This window comes from Bidens hawaiensis, unplaced genomic scaffold (assembly GCF_021521415.1).
Source record: "Bidens hawaiensis isolate Kalapana, Puna unplaced genomic scaffold, B.hawaiensis_p1.1 tig00041647_1, whole genome shotgun sequence".
NCBI lineage: Eukaryota > Viridiplantae > Streptophyta > Magnoliopsida > Asterales > Asteraceae > Bidens > Bidens hawaiensis.
In genome coordinates, this window is record NW_027497366.1 from 22,350 (window position 1) to 43,551 (window position 21,202).

General features: G+C 39.7%; 1 pseudogene; it reads right to left on the reverse strand.

Moving 5' to 3' along the window:
- Positions 1-2,507: 2,507 nt before the first annotated feature.
- On the reverse strand, positions 2,508-19,210 carry LOC143593068 (uncharacterized; annotated as a pseudogene).
- Between the last annotated feature and the right edge of the window lie 1,992 nt (positions 19,211-21,202).

Below are 21,202 nucleotides of genomic sequence, written 5' to 3' on the forward strand. Positions count from 1 at the left end.
GCCAAAGCATTAGATATTATCAGGTCTGAGGGGCCTCGTTTGGGTCTTGAATTAAACGTTAAGAAAACAGAGTTATTTTGGCCAACATGCAATGGGGTGAAGGCACAGGAGGGGTTGTTCCCTTGCGGGATTGGAAGGCCGGTGCTTGGCGTGAAACTCCTTGGTGGTGCTGTAAGCCAGGATGCGGGGTTTATCAGCAGTTTGGCTATGAAAAGGGCATCTAGCGCTGTGGAACTGATGAGCTGTCTCCCAAGACTTCGGGATCCTCAATGCGAGCTTCTTTTGCTTCGCTCATGTATGGGAGTCGCCAAGCTTTTGTTCGGTTTGAGAACATGCCAACCTATGTATGTGGGGGAAGCTGTTTCTATATTTGACAATGGTCTTCGAAGGGCGATTGAGGACATCGTGGTTTGTGGAGGTCCGTTCTTTGGGGATCTCCAATGGAGGTTGGCATCACTTCCGATCCGTTATGGGGGGTTGGGTCTCTGTTCGGCCAAGGATGTATCTACATATGCTTTTATGGCTTCGAGAGCACAGTCGTGGTGTTTGTAAGACCATATTCTTCGGGGTTGTGATATTTATGGGTTGGACTCTGATTATGGGTGTGCGATGGATCGTTTACGTACTTCACTTCCAGATTTTGATCTTAGCGGGTTCTCTAATAAGGACACCGCCCCCCCTAAAGCCCAACATGTTGTGGCGAGTGCCTTATTTAGTGGAATCGTCAAGAGTTTAGAAGTGAAGTTTGATCTATCCCCTCGCCAAAAGGAGGTGTTTGAATGCCTTCTGGCTCCTCGGGCTCAGGATTTTCTAACGGCCATCTCCATTGAAGGATTAGGCCAACGTATGTCGGGTTTGGAGTATCGGGCTATCCTTAAGTACCGGTTAATGATCCCTATGTTCCCGACGGATGAACCTTGCCCAATTTGTCGCAAGGTCTGTTTGGATTCTTTTGGTGACCATGCGGTGCATTGCAAAGAATTGCCTGGCTTTAAATACAGACATGATCTGGTTAGGGATGTTCTGTGTGATGTTCTTAAACGGGCAGGAATTTCTGCTAAAAAGGAGGCCCCTGTTAACTTTCTCACGGATCCTATTGAAGGGAGGTCTACTTTACGACCAGCTGATATTCTTGTGTTCGGGTGGGCAGGGGGGAAACACGACTGTGTGGATCTTACAGGAGTGTCTCCTCTTGTTGGGCTCAGGGACTGTGGGTTTGTCGTGGGTCAGGCTGCGTTGAAGGCTGAATCGGGCAAAGTTGTTAAACACGAGAAAGCTTGTTTAGATAATCAACATGTCTTTCTACCATTTGCCTTTGATACATTTGGTTTTCTGGCTCCAGAGGCTGTGAAATTTTTGAGTAGGGTTCAGCGCGTCGTACACGGAACCTCTTCAGCTTCTAGGTCCCAAAGCTTCGTTTTTAGCAGGATTGGCTTTGCTGTTCAAAAGGGGGTTGCGGCGCAGCTTGTTGCCCGTTTGCCTACCACTTTATTGTAATCGTTTTATAGTAAATTATATAAAAATTCGATTGTGATGGAAAAAAAAATTACAATACCTTGCAGCACTGGATACTGCAACAAAGGGGAATCTATATATAAACTCGTGTCTCAGGTATGTAGTCCATTTTTATGGTTCTCTCATTTTATGCTTTAAAGACTATCTTCATGAGTCATCATACTTGGTTTTTTATTTGAAAACAAACCATGATTATTGCAAATGGAACCACAGTTCTGTAACAACGCCCAATTTTGGACAAACGTATACACTTTGGTCCTGGATATTATTTCCTGCAAAGTGTAACGTTTTCTATGAAACAAAAAAGCCATTATGATGGTTTTTGATAGTTAATTAGTCATTCATATAGCTCTTGATTTTATGAAACGCGACTGTTGCAGATTGAATGAGGAAATGAAAGGCATTGATACCCTAGCTATGCGACTGTATCCTTTTTGTCTCAAGTTTACATGTGTCTGAATGAATGCTATTCACAATATCATGAACTAGATTTTTCTTGACCCTTGTACAGAAAAGTTTTGCGCAGAAACGTTGATGCTTTGGATACTGCTGTGAATAGCCTTGTTCGCCTTCATTAATGTATTCATCTTTAGTGATAAGGCGAGGCTTGTATTGATGCTTTTTATACCGCTGTGAATAGCCTCATACGCCTGCATTAATGTTCACTTGTTTAATGTATTTATCTTTAGTGATTAAGGTGATGCTTGTATTGATCTAATCTGTTTAAAACTGACATGTTTTCGTACCAGTGGTTTTGTAACAGCATTTATGTTTCTTGTTTTGTGTTTTATGTTTAAGAAAAAGCCCTAGCAATCAAACCTTTTAGTATCAAAATAGGAAGAAAATGATTGTGATTATATAAAAGAAAACTCAACCATAAAATGTTACGATATACCTCATGACAAAATTCATGATCTGCACCAAAAACCTTTCTAATTTCACATGCCAAGATGTTGACTTTATGTAAAGCCAATCATATAATACGCTAAGAATCATTCCCATTCGATCGTCGATGGTGGCTTGGATGTAATGTCCAGACAAACTCGGTTCACCCCGCGAACACTGTTGCAAATTTTTCTTGACACATCATCCAAAAACTTATGTTCAAAATGGTACCTGACAATTCAAAATGTTGTTATATGTCAAATTAACACCAGCATATTCAGAATGTGATCAGTGATGCTTGTCACTTGAAATTCAAAATGTTATATACCTAAATAAAATTTCAACCTAATCAGTGGCAGTGATGCAAACTAGCTGAACCAGTCCATGAATAAAACAGATACAAAAACATGTGCTCACCAGTCAGCAGTCATGCTCGAGACAGCTCCAGGTGCAACAGCATTAGAATTAGTCCTCCGATCTCCTTGAACACCAGTCGTTTTTATCGGTGAAAACACTGCAAAAGCCTACCATGTTTCATCATAAATCCCAGCCTCCTTTATCGCTTCAATAAATATTTCATCCACCTAATTCACCACAAAACAAAACTAATAAGAAAACATATAAAAACTAAAATTAAAACCTAGTCATATTCTTGTGTCACATCACCCGGAATTCTCACCGCAAGCCCGGGCCCGGGAACGGATGTCGCTTCAAAAACGCCACCGGAACATCTAATATCTTCCCAAGCTTGCGTACCTTTACGATACTAACAAAAGAAAATGTTTGTTAAGCGTTGTATATGTCTAAAAGTATGAAAGAATTTTTATTAAAGTTTCATTGTTACACGAATCCCGTCCTTGAATAGAAGCTTAAGTGGTTCAATAAGCTTCAGCTTCATATCTTTAGGAAGCCACCGACATTATGATGCATTCTACCACTTCCAGGTGGATGGCACGATTCGATTACATCCGGTTACAAAGTTCCTTGAACCAAATAAGGCGGTTTCTTTCCCAGCTTTTTCTCCAAATCATGAGAAAACGCATCAAAAACCAATATAAACTCCTTCCCAATAATCTTCCTCTTTCTCTCGGGATCGGTTACACCTTTCAACTCGTTAAGAAACTGCACTGTTGCATCAACACACGTAACCGGAAGATGAAGAACCCATTCAAACGTTCTCATCAGTCATTCTTGCTCTTTGTATCTGTAACAGTTAACAAAACCCATTCATCATATTTACATTGTCAAACAAATGCTATCAAAAGTCAAAGTCAATCTTGCGTTAACAAACCGTTATTGACAAAGTAGAGTGCAGTCTATCACCAATGGCTTTGTGAACAAGAGTGGATCTACACCACCGGATAATGCACATATAATGCAATCATCTGGGCACACCACCGATGTGATCACTTTTATTTCTTCCTCCATTACATCTTCCACCCCGCAAGTATTAAAAAGAAAATGGCGCAATAAATCTATACAAAAGTGTTACCATGGTTTTACTAAATCTCGGGTTGGTTGGTTTTTTCGGGAATGGAAATATGACTAACCATAACCGATCACTAACTTCGGTTTTGAGAAAAAAAAGAAGTCTAAATTGACCCATCGGGTTTACGCGAGGTTCAGTTATATGGGTTCGATTATCTGTTTCCAAAATCTCAAAAACTGCATTTCCGCTTTTAGTTCAATTCACACCATAAGTCCATAACCATAACCACTTACACATTTTCAATAAACAATAACCAATACTGCGAAAATGTATATCCTAATCCAACGTACCTCCGGGTGACACTGCAGCAGTGCCGCAATCCCACCCTGTTCACTCCTCAGTCACCATGGCAGGCTCATCCACACCACCTGCTAATCCCCAACCGCCATCCTCCCATACTCCTGGATGATGAGGAGGTTAAGGGCTATGGTTTTTGAAAGTTGGTGGGAATGCACTAATGTTAGACGTTGATAAGTTGGTGTGTTTTGGATGTTGGCTTGAATTGCACTAAACACTCTTCAACCCTCTCATAAATGAATCTAGCTGACCGATCATTCTGACATGGTTACAGCTGTCGGCTGGTATGTCTTCGTTAATCGACTTTAACCAAATTCAAACCAAACTGAACTCAATCTTATATGTATGTGTTTATCCTAATTTTATATCTCATATTTTGTTGTGGGGGCATACAACGTCAAGTTTAAAGCGTCACGTCATTGCCATGTAGATAGTGAGACTTTAAATAACACACCCTTTTGACACTGCGGCTGTGGTTTAAACCCACGTTATCTCCATCATTTCCTTATTAACGCATTTGAGCCCACGCCTTTTTCTCCTTTACCGGCTCATTAATGTGCCCCCTTTATCGCCCAAGCCTTAATGCCCCCGACATGGTGTGTGCGGCATTAAGGTCGGGCCACGTTAGCTTTGGCGCCCCCTTAAAGCCCCACAACTCCGGTCATAACCAAACCAAACCAAATGGACACCCCTACTCATAATTGTCTATTTAAAATAGGTTTTTTAGTAACTTACCCTCTCCCTAGGAAAACACAAACAAATACTCTCAACTCCTCCTCTTATTACTCTCTCTCTCTCTTGATCGCCTCCTATCTCCGGTCACCGGAAATTGTTTTTTCTCGCCGGTGGAATCGTGTTTTTAGGTGTTGAAGGATTTTTGATGGTGTTTGAAACCATGGCTGAGGTGTTCGACGAAATTACGACTTACGTTCGGATAAGTTAAAGGTTGTTTACTTGCATTTGGGTGCTTAAGGGGGTATTTTGAGTTGGAGTTCTACCCATTTTGCTTTATTTTGGAGTTATACCTTACTCCTCTTATGCCTTAGCGGTTGTTGTGGGGTGCTAGATGGGGGGTGAGCAACCCGTAGTTGCTCCCCTCCTTCGAGTGTGAGGGGTTTGGTCTTTGATTCTTGCTCTAACTCATCTCGAGTCGGGGTCTTTAGGGGTCCGGTGTCTTTTGTGATTTGTTTGTTTTCTGTTCTCGTGTGTACATGGCTACCATAAAAAGAATTCGAAACGTAAATACAGGAGGGCTTGGTCCTAGCTCCACTTACGGTTTAAGGCCATGCCCCTTTAAGCATTTCCACGAGTGTAAGGATGGTAGACCTGGGTCCTCGGGGTTTTTCCACCTACTTGAGCACATGCAAAGTACCCATTTCAAAACGGATACTCGGAAGAACCTTTTAAAAGATGCTATCTCCAAGGATTTGGACCTTTTTATAGATGTTGGGGAAGCCCTTCGGGCGGGAGATAAATGGTTATGTGGGAGGTGCATGACGTTGCATGCCCTAAGCAGGGGGTGCAAGCATGCTGATGGTGTCTATTCTTTTTCTGTGGATTCTGGAGATGCTGGAGAATTCATCGTTGGGATCCAGAAACCTAATCGTGTGTCTGTGGATAGGGACCCAGGTCCATCTGTAGGAGTGTTTGGGGATGTATCCCTTTTGGAACGGGTTTTCTCCCTTCCCATTCAAACGGTTAATAGCATCCCCCCAAGTTGTCGTTTGGCGTTTGTTCAGACTTTGGCATGTGCTTTACGCAAGGTAGTGGATTCACCAGGCTCGATTGAGAATTGGGTCAAATTACTATTGTTGCCGCGTTGTACTTTAAGGGTGGTGAAAACCTTCCACTAGGCAGGAACGCAGGTCAGGGAATCGAAAGTCTTTGCAATGTAGTAGCATTCAGCAAGCACTTGCGGTGTGGAAAGATGGATCTGGTTTTGCTGACTTGGTTCTTTCTCTCTTTGATAACGTGGGGGGAAGCACTTTTTCTAAAAGAGAGGTGGGAGGGGAGGAGGGTTCTGAAAACAGCCTCAATATTAAACAATGTCTCAGGAAAGTCAGGGATGGTCATTTCACAGCTGCAGTCAAGGTATTATGCTCAAGTGGGGTTGCCTCCCTCGGAGATTCAACCATGAAAGCCCTCATTGATAAACACCCAGTGGTGCCGCCTCCGTCCTTGCCTTCTAGCTTTGTCGCCCTACCTACTCTCTCTGTGGATGGGGACTGTGTGCTTAGATGTATCCGATCATTTCCTAAAGGGACCTCATGCGGGAGAGACGGGATGCGGGCGCAACACTTGTTGGATGCTCTTAGTGGTGAGGGATCAGTGACTTCCATGGGTCTGCTCTCAGCCATCACTGAAGTCGTCAACTTATGGCTAGGGGGTCTGTGCCCCAAGGTGCTCGCTGAGTTTATTGCTTCAGCCCCCTTACCCCTTTATTAAAGCCGGATAATGGAATTCGGCCCATTGCTGTGGGGGCTATCTGGCGTAGGTTGGTTTCTAAAGTGGCTATGAAGATGGTTGGGAAGGAAATGACTCAGTATTTAGGGGACTTTTAGTTTGGGGTGGGAACCCCTAATGGGGCAGAGGCGGTGCTTCACAGCGCGAACCGGTTTGTTAACTCCTTTCACGCGGACGGTTCTTTAGCTATGCTTACTGTGGACTTCTCCAACGCCTTCAATATGGTCGACCGCGCAGCCCTTCTCCGGGAGGTTCATCATCATTGCCCGTATATCTATCTATGTGTCCAGTTCCTTTATGCCCAGCCGGCTAGGTTGTACGTTGGTGATGACTGTATAGGGGCTACTACTGGGGTTCAGCAGGGAGACCCCCTTGGGCCCCTCCTCTTTGCCTTAGCATTACACCCTCTTGTTCTTCGGGTACAAAATGACTGTAACCTCCCATTTTATGCTTGGTACTTGGATGATGGGACTATTATTGGTGGTGCCAACGAAGTCGCTAAAGCTCTAGACATTATCAGCTCGGAAGGGCCATCATTGGGGCTGCAACTTAATATTAAGAAAACCGAGGTTTTTTAGCCAGCGTGTAATGGGGTGAAAGTCAAAGATGGGCTCTTCCCTAGTGGGATTGGTAGACCAGAGAGAGGGGTAAAGCTCCTTGGAGGGGCTGTTAGTCGAGATCCCTACTTTATTAAGGAGTTGGCGAGGCGGAGAGCATCTCGTGCGGTTGATCTTATGAAACTCTTACCTTGCCTTAGGGATCCCCAGAGCGAACTCCTCCTGCTTAGGTCTTGCATGGGGGTTGCTAAGTTGCTTTTTGGGTTACGAACATGCCACCCCCATATGATGGATGATGCGGTATCCTGTTTTGATAAGGGGCTTCGAGAAGCCATCGAAGACATAGTTGTATGTGGAGGCCCGTTCTTTGGTGATCTTCAGTGGCGACTTGCATCTTTACCGATGCGCTTAGGGGGTTTAGGCCTTCTTTCGGCTCATGATGTTGGGGTTTACGCTTTTGTAGCGTCGAGGGCTCAGTCTTGGAAGCTACAGAATCACATCTTAAGGAATAGCGGAGTTGTCGACCTGGACTCAGACTACGTGTAGGCCCTGGAACGCCTAAATGGCACTCTCCCAGACTTTGACATTGGCGGTTTTTCTAATATGGACACCGCCCCACCAAAGCCTCAAAAAACTTTGGCGAATGCCCTTTTTGGCAAAATCGCTCAGAGCCTGGGAGAAGTTTTTGGATTGTCCCCCCGACAGAAGGCGGTTATTGAATGCTTACAAGGTCCTCATGCCCAAGATATTCTGATCGTTATCCCGATTGATGGCTTGGGCCAAAGCATGTCTGCGGTCGAGTATAGGGCCATTCTTAAGTACCGTTTGATGGTCCCAATGTACCCAGAAGACGAAACATGTCCGATCTGCCGTAAGGCTTGCCTGGATAAATTCGGAGAGCATGCGGTTCATTGCAAGGAGATGCCTGGGTTCAAATACCGACATGATTGGGTGCGGGACGTTCTTTGGGACATCTTAAGGCGAGCTGGGATATCAGCTAAAAAGGAAGCCCCCGTAAACTTCCTTACAGACCCCACGGAAGGGAGATCCACTCTACGACCGGCAGATTTGCTAGTCTTTGGTTGGGCCGGGGGAAACACACTTGTGTTGACCTCACAGGGGTATCTCCATTAGCTGGTTTGAGGGATAATGGGTTTGTAGCTGGGCAAGCAATGAAAAGGGCTGAAACGAAGAAGGTGGAGAAACATGCTAAAGCCTGCGAAGAGAACCAACATGTTTTTGTCCCTTTAGCTTTTGATACCTTTGGCTCCTTGGCACCGGAAGCTATCTGTTTCCTAACCAGGGTCCAACGGGTTGTGCATAGCAATGTGTCGACTCCAAAGGGGCAGGGGTATGTCTTTAGCAGGTTATGGTTTGCAATTCAGAAAGGGGTGGCGGCGCAGCTTGTTGCCCGCCTACCTGCTATGTTGATGTAATATCTATGTTTCTATATAATGAAAGAAGTTAAGAAAAAAAAATTATTATATATATAACAGTTGCAAACTTTTTATTGCATACCGAGTTGTACCTTCTGCAATTAAACTTGTATACCCACTCTACGTCTCCATGTCTCCATCACCGCTTCTTCTTCCACTTATTTTCTTCTGTGGCAGATTTTTTTTATCATCTTCTCAAAAAGATTTTTCTGTTCAGCCGTTTGAGATCGCCGTCGACTTCTTCATCATCTTCGTTCCATCTCCGGAAAACCTTAAGTCTCACCGATTTGTCACAAACGGACTACAACAACTGTCATTGTTCGCCACCGTTTCCGGGGGAACTCTAGGTAGCGTTGGTGGCAGTGGTTGGGTGGGGCGGGTTCTGTAGTCAACGATGGACTTAGATGTTTGACTTCTATTTGCTTCTGATTTCGCTGTCAACGGTTTCTGGTATAAAACCTTATCTTGGTCGTCGTGCTTTCCCATGATTTGCTATCGCAGCCGGGTTCGATTTCAAAACTGGTGGTGGAAGTAAGTGTTGATTACTTTTGGTTACGGGTTAGGCTTTGAATGTTGTTTCGTTGATTTTGGCACCAACTTTTTTCATCTTGCTTACATGCTTTCAATCCACCTTAAATGGATGACATTTGGTTTTACCTTTCTAATTACTAACCAATTATACATACTGTTGTAGCTTGGAGACCCCCAAATTTCATAGGAATGTTCCAATATCGAGGTTAGTTCGTTACAGATACATGTATATTTGTTTTTTTTTTATAGTTTTTTCTTCTTTTTTCTTTCTAATTAAGTTTGTTACTTTGGATATGCAGGTTTAAAAGAGGAAATTTAAAGATTGGGTCAAGTTATTCTACAAATGAGAGCAAAAATGAGAAGAATTTATAGTCACAAAAAAAAACCCTTAAAAATTTAAAAAAACATATAATAAAAAGAGCATAACTCAAAATGTAATAAAAAACGTAAAAAGTAAAAAGGCAAAAATGGTTTTCACCGCCTTTCTCGTTCTAAAAAAAAATAAAAAAAAATAAAACAAAACACAATGGTGAATGAAAAAAGTCGTGTCTTTTTGTTTATCATTGTGTTTTGTTTTTATTTTCGTCATTGATTATGTCTTTTTTCTTTGACATTGTGTCTTTTTTTCTTTATATTGTGTTATATTACATTGTGCTATATTTTGTTCGCCATTTTGTTAAATTTTTCGATCTATTGTGTTTTTTTTTAGTTATAATTGTGTCTTTTGTTCATTTTCGTCATTGTGTCTTTGATCTCGGCATTGTGTCTTTTCATCAATTTTTTATTATTATTTTTGAACGGGAATGATGCCGGAAACATTTTAGTTTTTTTTTAATTTTTAAATTTTTATTTATATTTTGAGTTATGATTTTTTTATTATTATTTTTGAATTTATTTTTAAGGGGTTTTTTATGTGGCCATAAATTCTTCTCACACTTTTCATTTCTGTCTTCTTTTGTATTTTAACTTTACCCTTAAAGATTACTTTCAAGTTAATATATGTAAGGCAGAAAACGGGAAGGAGGGTGAGAGGGGATTTTACAGATTAGATGCGGTTTTTAACTTCCGTCAAATCTTTACTTGATTATTTAAATTCATTTCAAAATCTTTAGACCAAACGCAATACGCTTTATCAGTTAATAAACTATGAAATCATGTCTTTTCAACCTGGCTCTAAACACGTATTTAGAAAAATCGATATTAAAATTTATAATTATTATAGTTATTGTCTTGTTTTTTTAAATCAACGACTATCTTGTATTTAAGCTATGTACTCTCTAAAATTTGAAAGCCACAATGATTCACTTTGGTCAGACTATGTTTTCTTAACTGAGCCCACATTGGCTTTAGAGTCTGGCATGGGAGTTCCCCGCGAAACCATATTGCTGGCTGCCACTTGATAGTCATTGTGCCGCCACAAAAGCATAACTCTGGCGTAACACACGGCGGGACGAAAACCCAGGTGAACTCAGAATCCAAACTAACAACCTTGTACAAGGCATGACTCAAATTCTTTATTGTCTATATCCACTTAAAGTGACAAACGAAATTTAAACTTGGGTCTTCATTGGAAAACTCAAACCTTCCTCTAACACTCGATATAGTTATTGCCATGTTGATTGATATAACAATATAAGTGCCGTTAGAAAAAGAGGTAGCATATAAGTAACCTTCTATTTTATTTTTATTACACTATTTTTTTTCCTTGTTTTGCACTGAGTGTAAAGTGAAAGTTTATATGAATAAGGACAGCAATGATATTGGAAACATTAATTTCTTAAAAAAACAATAAATTTAAGTAACTCATTTAAAATACTTTGAATGGAAATTTTTTTTACATATATTACTTATTTAAGATTATAATATTATATTCCTCATCTTGTTTATATTAAGTAATATATTTTTTTTAAAAAATAACATGTTTTCTCATTTTTACATAAAAAAAGTTTCTTGATACATTTTTAATGTGAATGGATTGGTGGTGGAGTAGTCAAGAATAAACTTGGTGTTTTATGTGACTCGACTTCAATTCATGCCCCTATCATTTAGTTTCAGTTGCACCAGGTGATGATGGAAGACTTAGTGACGTTTACTAGTTAGATTCTTGAACTGAAAGAGTTTATCCCAACGACCGGCGTTGGCCGTCGGCAAAGTTTTTCCCAGATCGAAAAGCATGTATCCCGATGTGGTAAGTTAGCAAGTAACCAATTTAAAAGATTCGTTAATCGTTAAAAAAAGTACTTGCATTTAATATAACTTTTTTTTGTACGTCCAAATTCACAAAATTGAAGGCGGGCAAGTAACTAGTCGAGAAGTATAACAAAAAGCACCCAATTACAATCAATACACCTTATAGAACATATATCTATATTATATATAAAGGAAGAGTGATGGGCAACAAAGTAATTTCATAATTACATGACAAGGATAAAAGAGTCATTTCATAATTGGGCAAGAAAAGTAATTTACCAGTCCATCGATTCATTCTTCAAGTGTACCGTACAAGTTTATAAAGTGTCATGTTTTGTATATTTACTCTTGTATCCTTTATGACTTATTCTTTATGATCCACCAATTCATTCAATTAATAATATATAATTAAGATGTGTTGAATGCGATCTTAATGATGGTGCCATGAACTGAAAGGTTATGCCATCAATCCATTAAATGGTGCAATTAGTTCCCCATCAATTGAATGGTTTCATATTCCATTACCACCCTTCTGCTATGTTATAAGTATGAGCATTACAGTCATAGGTCTCATATATACTTCTGAATTTTATTATTAGAATTAATTGTTTACAGGGACGAAAGAAGCTTTGTGAAGGGAAGAAGATGGAAATGGTGTTGCGGAAGAATTAGCATGGAATTGGAGGAGTTGTAGAGCATCGATAACGATCGCGAAGATCGGGAGCGTCTAAAAGGTAAGAATTATGATAAAAGAAAGGCATTGTGTTTACAAAGAGTATTAGAGAAATTGGAGGTTTAACAGATGATAAATGTTGTTTCAAAATAAATTTGTATGTACTATGTAAATACTTATATTTGTTTGATGGCTAGGTTGAAAAAGATTGTGCATCAGAAGCTAAAAATCTCTTAATGATCTTGAAAGCATTCTCTACAGCCAGGAAAATAAGTTAACCACCATTTGCAGCGGTGAAAGAAGCACTCGACAATGGGGGCCAGGTTTTCAAGCGGATGTATGGAGATGAGGAAATCAATTTACCAGTGTCGAGGATTATTAATATTCTCCCTGGAGAAGATCCTTCAAGATCTGAACTTAACGAGGTCGACGAGATAAATCAGTTGTTTCTTCATGATGACTTATGGAAGCCCGTTCAAGTGTATGTTTTGCATTTCTTTTGAGGGTGGGAATTCATTATGTTACATGTGTTTGTTTATTCTTTTTTATTTTATTTGAATTAATTATTTAATTTCTTTCTATATTAAGTTGGATGTTAGCATGCATTATGTCTATGTCATTCTCCTCCTTGTAGATATATGTCTTTATCACCCTATGCATTACAAAGTCGTTTAAGTTTCAGTTCCTGTGCTTTTGTTATAATTGGTAGTATATTTTGAGTTTACAAGTGAGATGTTTAAAAATTTGCAAGTTTACATTTATTTAATATTTAATCAGCGATTACCTTAATATGAATGTAAACAGTATTGATTACATAGTTTTCAATAGCATCCATAGCAGGCGCTATAGCAGCCGCATATCATACACATAGATAATTTCTAAACATGAAATATCGGGTGCTATTTACTCCCTATCGTTGGGTAGCAGCTTGTTGCTGTCAACAACTACTCGTTATTGACAACTATGATTGGTTAACTCACACCCACATAGAAGTAGTTTTTTGTGGTTATTCCTCAAGGGATGGAGTTGGCGAGGAACTGAAATGGGTTTGCTGTGTGATTGTGTATGATTCACAGCAGAGCTTATAGGGTTGTTGGTTGTGATGTGTGACTTTTGTTACTTTAGGGGATTTTCTTACTAATGTTCGTTTGTTAAAAAAATGAATATGTGTTTGTTCACTTATGTTTGTTCATTAGCATTCTAATGTAATACTATGACTATAGGGAGGTTACTTTTATAGTAGACTTATCACATTTATATATATTTTTTATTTGACTGATTTTCATTCATATCTTGGGGCAGAGGTGTTTACTTTTCATTCAAATCTTGGGGCACTGATGTTTATTTATGTAATAAAAGAAATATTTATTATAAATTAATGCAAACATGGTAAATAATTTTTCTTTCTTTTTAATATCTAAAAATGTTGGTGACTATCTTTTAATACCCATAAGATAGATTTGCAGATTTAATTCATATCTAAATTTCGTTTAAGACATTATGTGTCTTAGTTTATACTTCTTTAGTGCACGCCATCAAAACACTTAAATGACCTTGTTAGTTCCTATGGACCAACCAAAGACGATATTAGAAATTTTATTATATTGTTAGTCCATTATCTTTGTCTCTTTCTTGGATTTTTCTTTGCCGCCATTTTGCTATAGCTAATAAGTAGGATGATGAGCTACGTTACAATTAAAGTTGACTTTTTTTATGGAAGATAAATTTGGAAAGAACATATGGTGTTATGTGGGGATCTAATTGCACTTCCAAACCTTCTGAAATTGCATTGGGGGTAGGGGTGTTAATCAGGTTAACCCAATCGGGTTTTGGGTTAATCGGGTCGGGTTATTCAGGTTTTTAAAATGGAAAACTAACCCACAACCCACCCTATTACGGTTCGGGTTCGGGTTAATCGGGTTTCGGTTTAGTCAGGTTGTAACAAACCTACACTGTTTTGCTTAGTTTTTTTGTTTTTTTTAAATAATGGGCTGCAAAGATGTATATTTTTGTAATCATATCACCAAACAATTATCCTTAAAAGAAACTATAAAAATTTGCCAACAAATTTAACTAAACCCAAAAAAGGTTTTTATTTTACTAAAATTCTTGCAGTGGTTTCCCCATATAAGAAAAGTCATGTCAATCGATAATATTCCTCCTTATCTTTTACTCAAAGAACAACATAAATAGATTGGAGAAACATCAAATAGTCTGAACATCTAATGTTTCAAATTATACAAGACTAGGGTAGAATACATAAGCATAATCAATCTTTAATATACACAAAATAACAAATATATAATATATACAGAAGCTAACATATATTTCCAAAATATAGTTTGAATATATACATAAGCTAAAGAATATTTTAGTTGGGTTGCTTAAGTTAACTATTAATCGGGTTAATGGGCCTGGATTCATTAGAGCATTTTTTTTGGATGTGGAGAATGAGCTGGATGAAAAATTGGGTAGGCGTATATTGGTTTGATTATTTTCTCTTCAATGTGGCATGTTTGGAAATAGATGAATGCGAAGAGATTCAACAATGGGACTCTCTCTGTGCAGTACGAGATATGACAAACCTTTCCAGATGGTTAAAGTACAAATCTTATCACAACGATATTGTATGGCTTGACCGGGTTAAGTAGCGTTAATTTTGTGTGTCGGTTTAAATTTTCTATAGGGGCTGTTTTTGTATCTGATCTGTTGTAATCTGTCATCTGGTGTTTTGATTTGTATATTGTCGAACACCTCCATCTTCCTGCTGAAGGTTCTTTCTATTTAATGATAGAGTGTATGCTACTATTTCAAAAAATCATAGTTAAACTATAAAAGTTATAATTTTTATATATTGGGCTTTAATTTTAAACGAGCCGCCAATCAAGCCAACGAGCCAACTAAACGATACCAGCAGGTGAGAGCCAACAAGCTAAGCTTACCTTAGGTCGGTATTGGCTCGTTTATAAACCGACCCAGTTCGGCTTGCTTAAGAACCAAGCACACTTAGCTTGGTTCATTTAAGAGAAGCCGATTTTGAGCGAGCCTTGATCTTGGATTGTTTACAACTTGATCCAGTTTGGCTGGCTTACAAACCAAGCAGACTCCGCTTGGCTCATTTGAAAACAATCTGATTTCGAGAAGGCCTCGGTCTTGGCTTTTTTACAACCTAATCTGGTTTGGCTCGCTTACAAACCAAGTTGGATTGCTCGGCTCATTTAAAACAAGGTTTCTTGGAGCAAGCCTCGGTCTTGGCTCGTTTACAAACTGATATGGTGATTTTTATTGAACACGAACCCGTTACCCGGCGTTAATAATAATATGGGTTAACCGGGCTAACCTGAATGACCCGATTATAATTTTTGATCATATTTAACCCGACCCTAATTAGCTTATTTGGGTTCGGGTCGGGTTAATCGGGCCCAACTATTGTAAGGCCCCGTTACCGGTGCCTCACATCTGGGCGTTGGATTTACTCACCAACATAGTTCAATTCATCAAAGTTAATAGGAACATACGCGGAATATAAAATCTTTCATAAAACATACATAATAATCCTTAACTTGTCTTAATAAACATACTGTCTTTAAAACATAACTAAATAAACGTCTTGGGTCTTACGATGCCAGCCTCTTATTCAATGCCAAGTGTTCCCCTCAAGTGAGCTGCCTCATCCTACTCACCTGCGTGCATACTAAAAGTCAGCTACGCTGAGTGAGTTCTAGTTAATCACATAACATACATTACATACATACTTACATACTTTCATTCATACTTTCATACTTTCATTCGTAGCATATATATATATATATGTATATATACTCACCTTCATACTTTATTCAAATATCTACTTTACATTATTCTATTCTGCCTCAGATATTATTAGGGTCCGGTCCCTTTTTCTGCCTTAGATATTATTAGGGTCCAGTCCCTTTTCTGCCTTGGATATTATTAGGGTCCAGTCCCTTTTCTGCCTCGAGATTATTAAAGGGCTCGGTCCCTTTTCTGCCTGGATATTATTAGGGTCCAGCCCATTTTCTACCTTTCTATCTCTTACATTCATTCATAACATACATATATATCATTCATAGTTCATACATAACATTATAACTTGACAGTGCGTGCGATATCCGAAGATCGTTCATGTACCGACAAGTAATCATTCTTACCTTTCACATAATCACATAAGACATACACTTATCACTTAGGATAAATGTATTAACAATCACATCGAGTATGCACACAGCCCCGAAAACGTAACACAGAAGTGGGCTAGAAACTCACCTGTATCCTGTTGCGTTCACCGTTAATTGTTATCCCCTTCTTTAATTGTGCACGGCTCACAGGAGGAAATGCGCAAGTTTTACCCTAATTTGTTCATGTAATTGTTAGGTTTCGGGGACGAAACGCTTTAAGGAGGGAAGACTTGTAACATCCCAAAATCTCAAATAATAATATTTTTTATATTATTCTTAATGGAAAAGTTTACTTGGGTTAGTAAATAAAATAATAAAAGAGGAAGGAGAAGTAGGCTAATTAGATGGATAAATCATGGACTAAAAAGGAAAGATGGGCCTTAGGTCCATGGTCTTAAGGGAGTATAAATACCCCCTTAAACCCTAATCCTTTCCATTTCCATCCATTCTACACTTTGCCTTCACCTTAAAACACACACACATCTTACCCTTTTCGGCCGTGAGAAAGAAAGAGGTCCAAGACCAAACCCAAGTCTAATATCAATAGTTACCGATTACCCAAGCTTAATACAAGATCAAGGTTTACGAACAAGTCAAGCCGTAGCCTAAGAACACGTAAAGGTATGTGCTTTAACCTTAAAGGTTACGTTTTTATGAACGGTTTTCCATGAAACTTGACCTTAGAGTCGATCGGGTCTAGATGTTTCATAAAAATACAAACTTGATGATTAAAATGGATGAAATGGACTCATAGGTATAAACAGGTTCATAAAGGAAACCCTATATCTAGCCTAGAACGTTTTAACCCTATAAAGGTTTAAGCTTTATGTCTAAAACATGTTAGCTCTTTAAGCCGTGATGGTAATGGGTGTAAAACAGTTATGAGTGATGGTAAAAGGGGTTAAAAGTTTATGATTTGAACCTTAGAACAGTAACTGAGCAAGGTAGAAAACATAAAAAAAATGGAATGATGAGCTGAACTGGGGGTTCTCGGCCACCTTATGGAGTTCTCGGCCAGGTTTGGATTTCGGTCAACACGAGACTTCGGTCAGACTCGAGTTCTCGGTCAAACCTGAGTTCTCGGTCAGACCAGAGTTCTCGGCCTGGACGGGTTCTCGGTCAGACCTGAGTTCCCGGCCTAAACGGGTTCTCGATCCACATGATTCTCTGCCAAGGGTTCTCGGCTGACCATGTCCTCTGTTGAGTTTTGGGCTGAATCTAGTTGGTTCCAGATGGACAGTTGGGCCCAAACAGTGAATAGTTGGACCTGAAACAACTAAGCCCACATCATGCTAAGCCCATATCTAATTTAAACAAGCCAGCCCATTATCTTAAGCATAACAAAGCCCAACTTAGAAAATACATTGGTTAATTAAAATACCGACTAAATTAATTATACGGTTAAATGACATATATATATATATATATATGAGAGATCTGCATTTTGTCTCCCTGGTATATGGACCAATTTGACAGGTTAGACACTGAAAATGATTTTGTGAATTATGGACCACTGTGGAATTTCGGCGGGTCAATCTGACTCCTTGCCGTCAGTTGACCGTGAGTTGACTGACCAAAAAACGGTGAAATTACCCTTTTACCCCTGAGTCTATAATTAAACCTAAAACTAAATATCCAAATTTCGTGTAGTGGGTGGTGTTCGAACACTCGACCCCCGGTTTAACAACAAACAACACCAACCAGCTGAACTGAACTAACATTTAATAATACTACACAATATGTAATATATATTAAGCATTTGAAATAGTTTCCTATATATTCTGTATATATGCTGTATATATATATTCCGTATATATACTCTGTATATATACGCTGTATATATATGCTGTATATATGCTGTATATATATATTCCGTATATATACTCTGTGTATATACTCTGTATATATATATGCCGTATATATATATACGGATCGGGTTTTTTTAAACGGCTCGTTTTTAGTAAACTTTTCGTCCGAATACGACGAAACGGCTCGTTTTTTAGTGTAATTTTAGCTCAAAAACGATGAAACGGCCCTTTTTAGTAAACTTTTCGTCTGAATACGATGAAACGACCCGTTTTTTAGTGTAATTTTAGCTCAAAAACGACGAAACGGGCCGTTTTTTAGTAAACTTTTCGTCCGAATACGACGAAATGGCCCGTTTTTTAGTGTAATTTTAGCTCAAAAACGACGAAACGGCCCGTTTTTTAGTAAACTTTTCGTCCGAATACGACGAAACGGCCCGTTTTTTAGTGTAATTTTAGCTCAAAAACGATGAAACGGGCCGTGTTTTTAGTAAACTTTTCGTCCGAATACGACGAAACGGCCCGTTTTGTTAGTGTAATTTTAGCTCAAAAACGACGAAACGGCTCGTTTTTTAGTAAACTTTTCGTTCAAAAACGACGAAACGGGCCGTTTTTAGTAAACTTTTCGTCCGAATACGACAAAATGGCTCGTTTTTTAGTAAACTTTTCGTCCAAAAACGACGAAACGGACCGTTTTTTAGTAAACTTTTCGTCCGAACCCGACCACCCGAACCCAACCACCCGAACCCAACCACCCGAACCCAACCATCCGAACCCAACCGCCCGAACCCAACCACCCGAACCCAACCGCTCGAACCCAACCACCCGAACCCAACCCGAACACAATTAAAACAAACATTTTTTATATATATAACACGAATACAAAATACATATATCAAAACACCCGAATTATAAACTTCGGGATTTCACATACATAACATACCTAATAATTAATTATTCACCCGAATTATAAGCTTCGGGATTTTATAAGGGTAGCATCCGGAGACGCGACCCTAAATTCCAAGTTCGGTGGAAGTTAATTTGGTTATGGCCGGCTAAGTCGACCACAAACCAACCCGTGATCTCTCGGATACGGAACTCAATCCGGAGATTGAGTTCGATTGGGACTCCTAAAAGAGCCCTATTGAAGTTCACGTTCACTATTAGAACCATCTTGACGGAGCCGTAGACGGGGAGCCGGAGACGATGGGAGCCGGAGACACGGGAGCCAGAGACGGGGAGCCGGAGACGGTGGGAGCCGGAGACACGGGAGCCGGAGACGGGGAGCCGGCGACGGTGAGCCAGAGACACGGTGGAGGGGCTACGGATTCGGGTCTTGGATGAAGATGTGATGTGTTGTGTTGAGGATGGAAGATGGCGACGGTGGGTGGGTATATATATATATAAAGAAGGAGTGTTGAGGAAGAAGGAGAAGTTGATGTAGGTAAGGAAGAAGATGTGGGTAAGGAAGAAAGGAAAAGAAGAGGAAGGTGGGAATAATCTTACGGTGGAAGCAGGGAAGAAAAAAATACCCGGTGGTTTTCCAAGCTTTAAAAAAAAATTAAAAACAGAATGGCACATTTTTATCACCAAATTTTCATTTGTAAAAAGACTAAAACACCCTCAATCTTAACAGCCTTTAACGAAAATATTTAACGGTTGGGTATAGATTGACCCGCCGAAATTTCACAGTGGTCCATAATTCGCAAAATCTTTTTCAGTGGTTAACCTGTCGAATTGGTCCATATACCAGGGAGACAAAATGCAGATTTCTCTCTCTCTCTCTCTATATATATATTTAACAGTGAGCATGCACAATTAAAGAAGGGGATAACAATTAACGGTGAACGCAACAGGATACATGTGAGTTTCTAGCCCCACTTCTGTGTTACGTTTTCGGGGCTGTGTGCATACTCGATGTGATTGTTAATACATTTATCCTAAGTGATAAGTGTATGTCTTATGTGATTATGTGAAAGGTAATAATGATTGCTTGTCGGTATGTGAACGATCTTCGGATATTGCACGCATTGTCAAGTTATAATGTTATGTATGAACTATGAATGATATGTATGTATGTTATGAATGAATGTAAAAGATAGAAAGGTAGAAAAGGGACTGGACCCTAATAATATCCAAGGCAGAAAAGGGACGAGTCCTTTAATAATCTCGAGGCAGAAAAGGGACTGGACCCTAATAATATCCAAGGCAGAAAAGGGACTGGACCCTAATAATATCCAAGGCAGAAAAAGGGATCGGACCCTAATAATATCCGAGGCAGAATAGAATAATGTAAAGTAGATATTTGAATAAAGTATGAAGGTAAGTATATATATATATATGCTACGAATGAAAGTATGAAAGTATGTAAGTATGTATGTAATGTATGTTATGTGATTAACTAGAACTCACTCAGCGTAGCTGACTTTTAGTATGCACGCATGTGAGTAGGATGAGACAGCTCTCTTGAGGGGAACACTTGGCATTGAATAAGAGGCTGGCATCGCAAGACCCAAGACGTTTATTTAGTTATGTTTTAAAGACAAATAGACTCATGAAGGGAAGTGTATAGGACACAGAAAGTAACGTGATCAGCTTATCACAGCTGGCCACTGTTATTACCTGTTAGCCTTACTATCCTTGTACTAAATAGTTCCTTGAGTGATGGCGTTTGTGTTTTCCTTTTTAGAATACGATGGCTGGAACGGGAGGAAACGTGGGAGATGGAGGAATTGTGAGAGCTGGGGGTCGCACTGGACGTCGTGGTAGGCCTCGTCGTGCACAACAACCTTCGGTTGAGACCGCTTCCAACACCGGAGACGAAGGAAGCGCAACTGGAAGAGACCCGAACAATAACGAAGGGGTTCAACTGGATCCTGAAATTCAAGCAGCTATTGTTCAAGGTGTAGCCACTACTGTGAAGAACCCGAATCCTGAAAAGTCTTGGGAGAAGAGTAAGAAAGATGATGAAGGAAAGAAGGGTGACTCGAGTGAAGTTCGATCTGTGAAGGTTGATAACAAGAAAAGAGGCCGCGTTGGGTGCAACCATAAGTCCTTCAAGGGGTGTGACCCGCCGAAGCTGTCTGGGTTGGGTGACGCAATCGCTACCCTTCAATGGATAACCTCTATGGACAAGGTTATCCGCATTAGCGAGTGCCGTCCCGA